General features: G+C 40.6%; 1 pseudogene; it reads right to left on the reverse strand.

Moving 5' to 3' along the window:
• Positions 1 to 1,406: 1,406 nt before the first annotated feature.
• On the reverse strand, positions 1,407 to 4,415 carry LOC116086974 (annotated as a pseudogene).
• Positions 4,416 to 8,069: the final 3,654 nt, after the last annotated feature.

Raw genomic sequence — 8,069 nt, forward strand, 5'->3', positions numbered from 1 at the left:
AAGGCAGGTTCCTAGAGAGAAATTCCAAGCTATGGATAGCTTGGTATTAAAACTAGGATAGATTGGAAGCATTGTGTTGGCCAGGGGACAATGCCCACTCTTAGCCTTTTACAAATCATTTCTTGGGGTACCTTTATGCCTAATTATGAGAGCATGTTGACGATTGAAAAGACTGATCTGGAACATGTCTGAGTTAGGAGATACCAGCGACTGTCTGAATCTCCAGGAGGCACAGAACTCCTTTTGGGTTCTTATTGCCTCTTATCCTTAATCAGGATTTTATCCCCGATATTTTGGATGTGACTGGAGTAGATGAGAGTGCGTGGCAACCATCCTCTGCTACATATGCAGCTGGAGCCATGGGTCCCTCTATGTGTACTCTTTGGTTGGTGGTTTAGTTCTTGGGAGCTCTGGAGGATTTAGTTGGTTGATATTATTGTTCTTCCTATGGTGTTGCAAACGCCTTCAGTTCTTTCAGTCCTTCCCCTAATTCCTTTATTGGGGTCACTGTGTTGAGTCTCTTGGTTGGCTGCAAGCATCTGCATCTTTATTGGTCAAATGCTGGCAAAGCCTCTCAGGGGGCAGCAATACTAGGCTCCTGTCAGCAAGCACTTCTTGGTATCAGCAATAGTTACTGGGTTTGGCATCTGCATATAGGATGAATCTCCATGTAGGACAGTCTCTGGATGGCCTCTCTTTCAGCCTCTTTGTCCCTGTATTTCCTTTAGACAAGAACAATTCTGGCTTAATATATTTGAGATGGGTGGGTGGCCCCATCTCTCAACCAGATGCCCTGCCTAACCTCTAGATACAGTCTCTACAGGTTGTTTATCTTCCCTTTGTTGGATATTTCAGCTAATGTCATCCCTGTTGGGTACTGGGAGACTCTTCCTTTACTGGCACCTGTGACTTTCTGGTGACTACTCCCAGTTCCCTCACTATCGACCACCACTAAATACCTCTGTTTAATATCCTGACCCTCTGTACAGACTCTATTTGTAAAGACCACACCCACCTTTCTTTTCACTGAATGTCATCTCCACCCAGAGCCTAACATCAACTCCTCAGCAGGAGGCAGAGTCAGCATTCATTCTGTAGTGAAGACAGCAGGCCTGCAGAGCACAACTAAGCAAAGACCTCACTCTTCCCAGGAAGAGCAGTGAATGCCCACAGCTAGTCTGCAGTCTTTCAAGGATCCCTCCTCCCCTCTGATGCTCTTCACAAATTTGTTCTGCCCAGAAGCAAGATGGCAATCTTAATCAAAAAGGGAAGCTAGATCTTTAAAATGATTTAAAAATCACTTTATATAAAGGTGCACAAATATTTTCTCTTTCTGCAAAAAGAAAAATATTCATTAAGAACATGATGATATGGTGGTGGGCTGTAAACTGGATCCTGTGAGTATCTCAGAGTTGCTTCTTCACTTTGCCCATGCTGCCTGGAGACTCTTTGGTGTCTCTAATCATGTTTCATTTTCTTCTGGGCTTAAGCTTTTCTTTTCAAACCTGGTCCCAATAGGGATCGGGTTTCATCATTGAGGAGCTCATTTTCAGCAGCCTTGATTTTCCTCACAGTATATGTGAGGCTCAAAGACTCCTGCACACCTGCCTCCTCCCCCAGCTTTCTCAGGACCAGAGGAAACTTTGAGTCCCCCATACCACCCTCCAACAGCCCTGGGTCACTCTCCTGGTATCTAGGCAGTGGTGCCCTCTCCTCCATGTGTTTGCAATAGTACTCCTGCTTCATGGCTGTACACTTCACTCCTTTTTCTAAAATCTCCTTTTCACTCAAGTACAATTTGATGGCCATTGTGGCACGAACAGAGAGGTCAGAGTTTTTTTTTTAAGATGATCTTACCTTCCTCAATTGTTGTCTTATATGTTTTTAAAAGAAGTGAGGCTCTATCTTCCAGAAATGTCCAAAGTTTGACCTCATTATCCAAGCTAACACGAAACTTCAAGTTCACCAGAGTGAAGATCCTGTCAATGGTGTAGTCACCTAGAAAATGCTCTTTTAGCTCCTCTTCATTCATGCAGAATAGTAGAAGCTGGGCAGAGATGGGTGGTTCAGTAAAATGCATGTAAAAATACTAGACAATGGGATGCCAGCTTTCATGCTGTAGATCCTACCACTTTTACTCACTCCAAGCTTTATTTTCACTCTGTCATGTGAATGATTGTTGCCATGGACCGGGTTCGTTGAGGGGACCTTGTTTTCCATGGGATGAGAGCTCTGGTCAGGTGGGCAACAATTTGGTGGATGACAGACAGAGTCGACACAAGGGTGTGCCTGAATCTGAATGTATTTCTTAAAAGTGGCATGAGGTTTTTACAGTCATTGTAAAAGAGAAATGAGAAATCTAGCAGCTCAGCAGTTAAGGTACATCTGAGGCCACCTGAAACACACTGGGTCTAAAGCAACCACTTCTCTTCTTCTGGATATGTGCTGCACCCCCGGCCCCAAGCGCTCAGGGGGGCGGGGGGTGCGGACTGCATGAATCTAAGTCCTAGTCCATCTAAGTTCTAGTTCTAGTCAGAGTGCCCAAGTGTCCCTGCACAAAGTGAAAAACAGGCTTATATGGTATATAGAAAATAGGGTGAATGGCAAAAGTCCTGTAGGCAAGTGACAGTCACATCAAGTTCAGTAAAATCACGTTGGCAAGGGATGGTTACATCAAGGTCAGTAAGATCAGGTATCCAGGTGTGAATGGAAGAGCAGTGGTGCCCTCCCTGCTGGGGCTATTTTGGTATTCCCATGATAATTCTTTGGGTCTGCTGGAGGCAAGCACCAGGAAGTTCCGATCTAACAGTTCCTGCTAATGCCCTTAAGTGAGGGAAACCCTTTGATTATTCTCTAGTATATAAAACAGTTCTGTCTTCTGTGGGACTGCCCTGAGAATTCTAACTATGTGCCTGACCCCTGTTGCTAACTCTGAGGACATCCTATCTGATAAGGCAGATTCTTTGTGAGAAATTCCAAGCTAAGAACAGCTTGGAAATAAATTAGGATATATTGGAACGTTGTGCTGACCAGGAAACAATGCCCAATCTTAGCTATTTATGAATCATTTCTTGGGGTACCTTTATGACTAAATAAGAAGGCGTGTTGATGATTGGAAAGACTAAACTGCAACAAGTCTGAGTTAGGAGACTCCAACAACTGACTGAATACCCAAGAGGCACAAACTCCCTTTGAAGTCAAAATGCCTCTTGTCCATGATCAGGCTTTTACCCCAATATTGTAGATGTAACTGGAGTAGACGAGTGGGCATAGCAGAAGGTCAAAGTAAAAACAAAAACAAAAACAAAAACAAAAACAAAAACAAAAACATAAACAAATAAACAAACACTGTGGATCACAAACTCTGCATTTGACTGAGTGCCATTAAAAAATGTAAATCTGATAATCTGATTTGCAGACTGAAAGTCCTACAGAGCCACACATTTATCACAGCGATCATCTTCCAGGTTATAGCTAGTTGGATCATGCACTTGGTATGATTGTACGTGTCCCATAAAAGAATCAAGAGCGATCCTCAGTAGGAATTTGGTTTAGCTGAGATGGCACATGTATAGTCCTCATAAGTGAAAAAATTCTTCAAAGGTAGTTTGTTGGCATGAGGTTTGGTCTGGAGGACTTTCTAGAAATAGGCATACTGGCATGTTGTGTTTTTATACTGGATGAAGACATCATAGATGGATTGTGTCAACTGAAGGCATCACACTTCCTCTTTGAAGTAGAGAAGAGTGTCATATTTACTGGAGAGGATCTGAATGTATGGTTGTCAGAAAGAGTTGGAGCTGACTCACTCACACAGCAAATAAAAGGCCAGTGTAGTGTTTCCCATAGCTTGGCGAATTCTGACTTGAGAGTACAAGAGCCACAATACTGAATTCTTAGCAGATTCAACAGTCATTAGTAACTTTCCTGAAACCCATACAAATAATTCTTCTGCCTTGATGTCTCTTGTTGCTCTCAGACCAAAGCTCTCTTCTTTGAAATTAACCATTTCAAAACCTTTGACAGAAGCCCTGTTTTCAGAGGCCCATTTCATTAAATCAGGGAAGTAATCTCTTTTCCCATGAAAATTAACAGACAGACCTTTTTGCTTATTTTGAGTTTTCTTAACCAGATCCAGGATCTGCATGTACTCTTCTCATTCTTTTCCTGGGCTACGTGCAGGAATATTACTACATTTCTGAAATAGCTCACTTGTCAGGTTCAACATTTCCTTTGGTGATATGGTACCTGTGGCCCCAGTACCTGATTTCTGAGTTTTTACTCGACTCTTCTCACCCGTTTTCTGACTGCCCACTTCACCTATGAGCAGCAGCACTACCACACTACAGCCTGGACCCCATCATCCACCTCAACCAACACCATGGCTGCAGCAGTGGTGGTAGCAGTGGCGACATGCCTATTTTATTATTTTCATATTAGAACATTTCTGGTAAAATAATGGCTTCAAATGGGTAATTAAAATGTATAGAAAGTAACATCTTAATAAATATTATAACTTTTATGAGTGAATTGAAGCAACATTTTATAGTGTGTAATTAAGAATGGATTAATTTCTAGCCCATAGACATTCTCTTCTCTTGCTGTTTCCCAAAGCCCAAACCTCATCCCTAGTGTTGTAACAAAGAACCAGCTACAGCCTTCCCTTACCTCTCCTCACATCTCTTGGGGATCTCATAGACCATCCCCTCCTAATCTACCTCCTCCAACTCATGAGTTTATCCCAACACACAACTCCAGCAGACACTCACTGCTAAACCATATGCCCCACCAGCCATAAAACCAGGTAGGATGCCCACAGACCTTCTCTTCTCTTTCCACAGACCCCATTCCACAGTCTTGTTTCTAGCAATTTAACAGAATACCACCTACACCTTTCCTCACCAATGCTGACATATTCTGTGGATCCCAGAAATCACTTCCCCCTAAACCTCTCATTTGTTGCTTTGTCCTAAACCCCAACTCTAGTAGGTACTCCCTACTAACATAATGGACAATCTGAGACAATATGCATAGACCAAACCTAATCATAAGAGGAATAGAGGAAGGAGAATACCAGCTCTATGTCCAAGAAAATATTTTCAACAAAATCATAAAAAGAATTTTCTAACCTAAGAAAAGTGATGTCTATTATGGTATAAGAAGAAAAATAAGATGAAATAGATTGAGTTAAAAAATAATGTTCCTTTAACATATAATAATCAAAATACTATACATACAGAATCAGGAAAGAATACTAAAAGCTGCAAGGTAAATAGACCAACATATAAATGCAAACCTATTAGAATCACACCTGACTTCTCAATGGAAACTCTAAAAGCCTGAAGGGTCTAATCACATATATGTGCTGCTGACTCTGAAAGACCAAAAATTCCAGCACAGATTACTATACTGAGCAAGACATCCAAACACAGAAATGGTAAAAAAAAAAAACAAGATATTTCATCATAAGGTCAATTAAAAAATAACTCTATATGTAGTCATACAGAGGGGCAAGAAGGGAAACTGCAACTTAAAAAGATTAACTACACAAATGAAACCACAGGGAATAAATAATCTCATACTAGTAGTAACAAAAGAAGGGAGGTGTAGACTTACACACACACCACCACTATCAGCACAAACACCTACAATAACAGCAATACCACCACCAGCAGCAACAGCAACAAAAAAATAGGAACTTTGTCATTGATATCTCTCAATATCTATGTTCTCCATTTACCAACTAAAATATACACATTAACAGAATGGATGCAAAAACATGATTAATCCCTCTGCTACACACAAGAAACAAATCTTAGCATTAAGAACAGATATTACCTATGGGGTAAAGGATTGGAAAAGGATGTTCCAAGCAAATGGATGTAAGAAGCAAGCTGATATATCATATTTTAATATTAAACAATTAAAAGACTTTAAACCAATACTAATAAAAAGAGATGAGGAATGATACTACATATTCATCAAACAAAATCAACCAAGATGACATTTCAATTTTTAACATCTTTGTCGTAAGGGCAAGAGCAAGCAACTTTGTAAAAAAAATACTACTAATATAAATATATATAAATACTAGCTTATATCATACATTGACTCTCATACCCTGAAAATGGGAGCTTTCAATAACTTTCTTTTACCAATGGACTGGTCATCCATACAAACCTATACAGAGAAATACTAGAGCTAACATATTTTATAAAATAGATGGACCAAAATGATATTATAGAGTACTTCACCCAAACATACAAAAAATGTGATTTCTAATCTGTAACTCATAGACCATTCTCCAAGACTGACAAGGCACTTAGACACAAAATAGGTCTGAACTGATATAAGAAAATTGAAATATCTTTGTATATTCTATTGAACTACCATGGATTAAAGCATGATATCAAAAAACAGCACTAAGCTTACAAACTCATGGAAACTGAACAACTCTATTGAATGAAAAATATGTCAAGACTGAAAAAAAGAAGTTAAAGACTTTCTAGCATCCAATGAAAATGAATATACATAGCATACTCAAATTTATAGGATACAATGAAAGATGTGCTTAAAGGAACGTTCTTAGCACTAAATGCCTACATAAAATTGAACTTAACAGCACATGGGAAAGCTCTAGAACAAAAAGCAGTAATCACAAGAAAAGTATATAACAAGAAATAATCAATCCAATGATTGAAATTGTTAAAGCAGAAACAAAGAAAATCAATGAAACAAAGAGATATAACTTGGAGAAAATCAACAGGATAGACAAACCCTTATTCAAATTTACTAAAAGGCAGAGTAAACACATCCAAATTAACAAGAGTCAAAATGAAAGAACAGACATAACAGCAGGTTTAGAGGAAACCCATCAAATTAAAAATGCATACTTTAAAAACCTCTATTCCAATTCCCTTCCCTCACCCATATTTCCTGCCTGCTGAGTCTTCGGGGTACTCTCACCTGTCCTGAGGTACCTGCTATCCCCAGCAGACCTCCATTATCCCACTACCTCCCTGTTCACTTCATTAGATCTGCTGATTCAGAAGCATAAAGTTTGATTCTCTTCCTACACATATCTTCCAAGCATGCTGAGACTTCTGGGTTAGCCCCAGCTGCCCTGAACCAATTATTGTCCCCATTGGACCCCATTCTCCTGCCACCCCTTAACAACCCTTCATCAGACCTGCTGAATCAGAATAGCCTAAGGATGCCTATCAGAGGGGTGCTACATCAGGACCATTGAGGTATCACCTCCCTCCCAATACCTACTACAACAGGAACATCCATAGACTAAAGGCACCCAGATGGCTAAAGACCCTTAATTGAACAGAATCATCATCATCATCATCAACAACAACAACAACAACAACAGCAACAACAACAAAAACAGAACAATATAACACCTTTAGAAAACAGCTACACTACTAAAAAAAGCCCTAACACACTGAAGCACAACCTATAAAACCACAGATGCCAAGTTAGACTACTATACCCAATAAAACTCTCAATCACCATGGATGAAGAAAATGAGACATTTCAAGAAAATTCAAATTTAAACAATATTTATCTGTAGGGCAGTGGTTTGTTCAGGCAACCTGGGCCCAGTTGAGTAATAGGTCTGGAACCCTGAAACTCCAGTGGGAGATAGTTTCTGCCTGCAGGGGATGGAAGGCATTCAGCCATGACTCTTGGGACCCTGGCTCCTGTTTCAATCACAACCTCTCACAAGCCCCTCCTGCAGGAGATGTGTGCTCTGTCATGTAGACAATGCCCCAAGCTCCCAGCATTCTAGCTGGACCCTACCCTGAGTCACTGACCACAGTCAGGCTTGCCCCACCCCACAGCCATATAGGCCCTCCTCACACAATATACGGGATGATTTGCCCCCTCCCCTCTCTCTTGCTTCCTTTCTTCCTCTCTTGCTCTCTTGCCCTCCTCTTTCTCTTGCTCTTTGTCCTCTCTTGCTTTCTTCTTCTCCTGCTTCCTCTCTTCCTCTCTTGCCCTCTCTTCTCTTGCTTTCTTCCTCTCCTTTCTCTCTCTCTTCTTTTCTTCTCCTCTCCTTC

The sequence above is a fragment of the Mastomys coucha genome, chromosome X, assembly GCF_008632895.1.
Source record: "Mastomys coucha isolate ucsf_1 chromosome X, UCSF_Mcou_1, whole genome shotgun sequence".
In the NCBI taxonomy this organism is placed as follows: domain Eukaryota; kingdom Metazoa; phylum Chordata; class Mammalia; order Rodentia; family Muridae; genus Mastomys; species Mastomys coucha.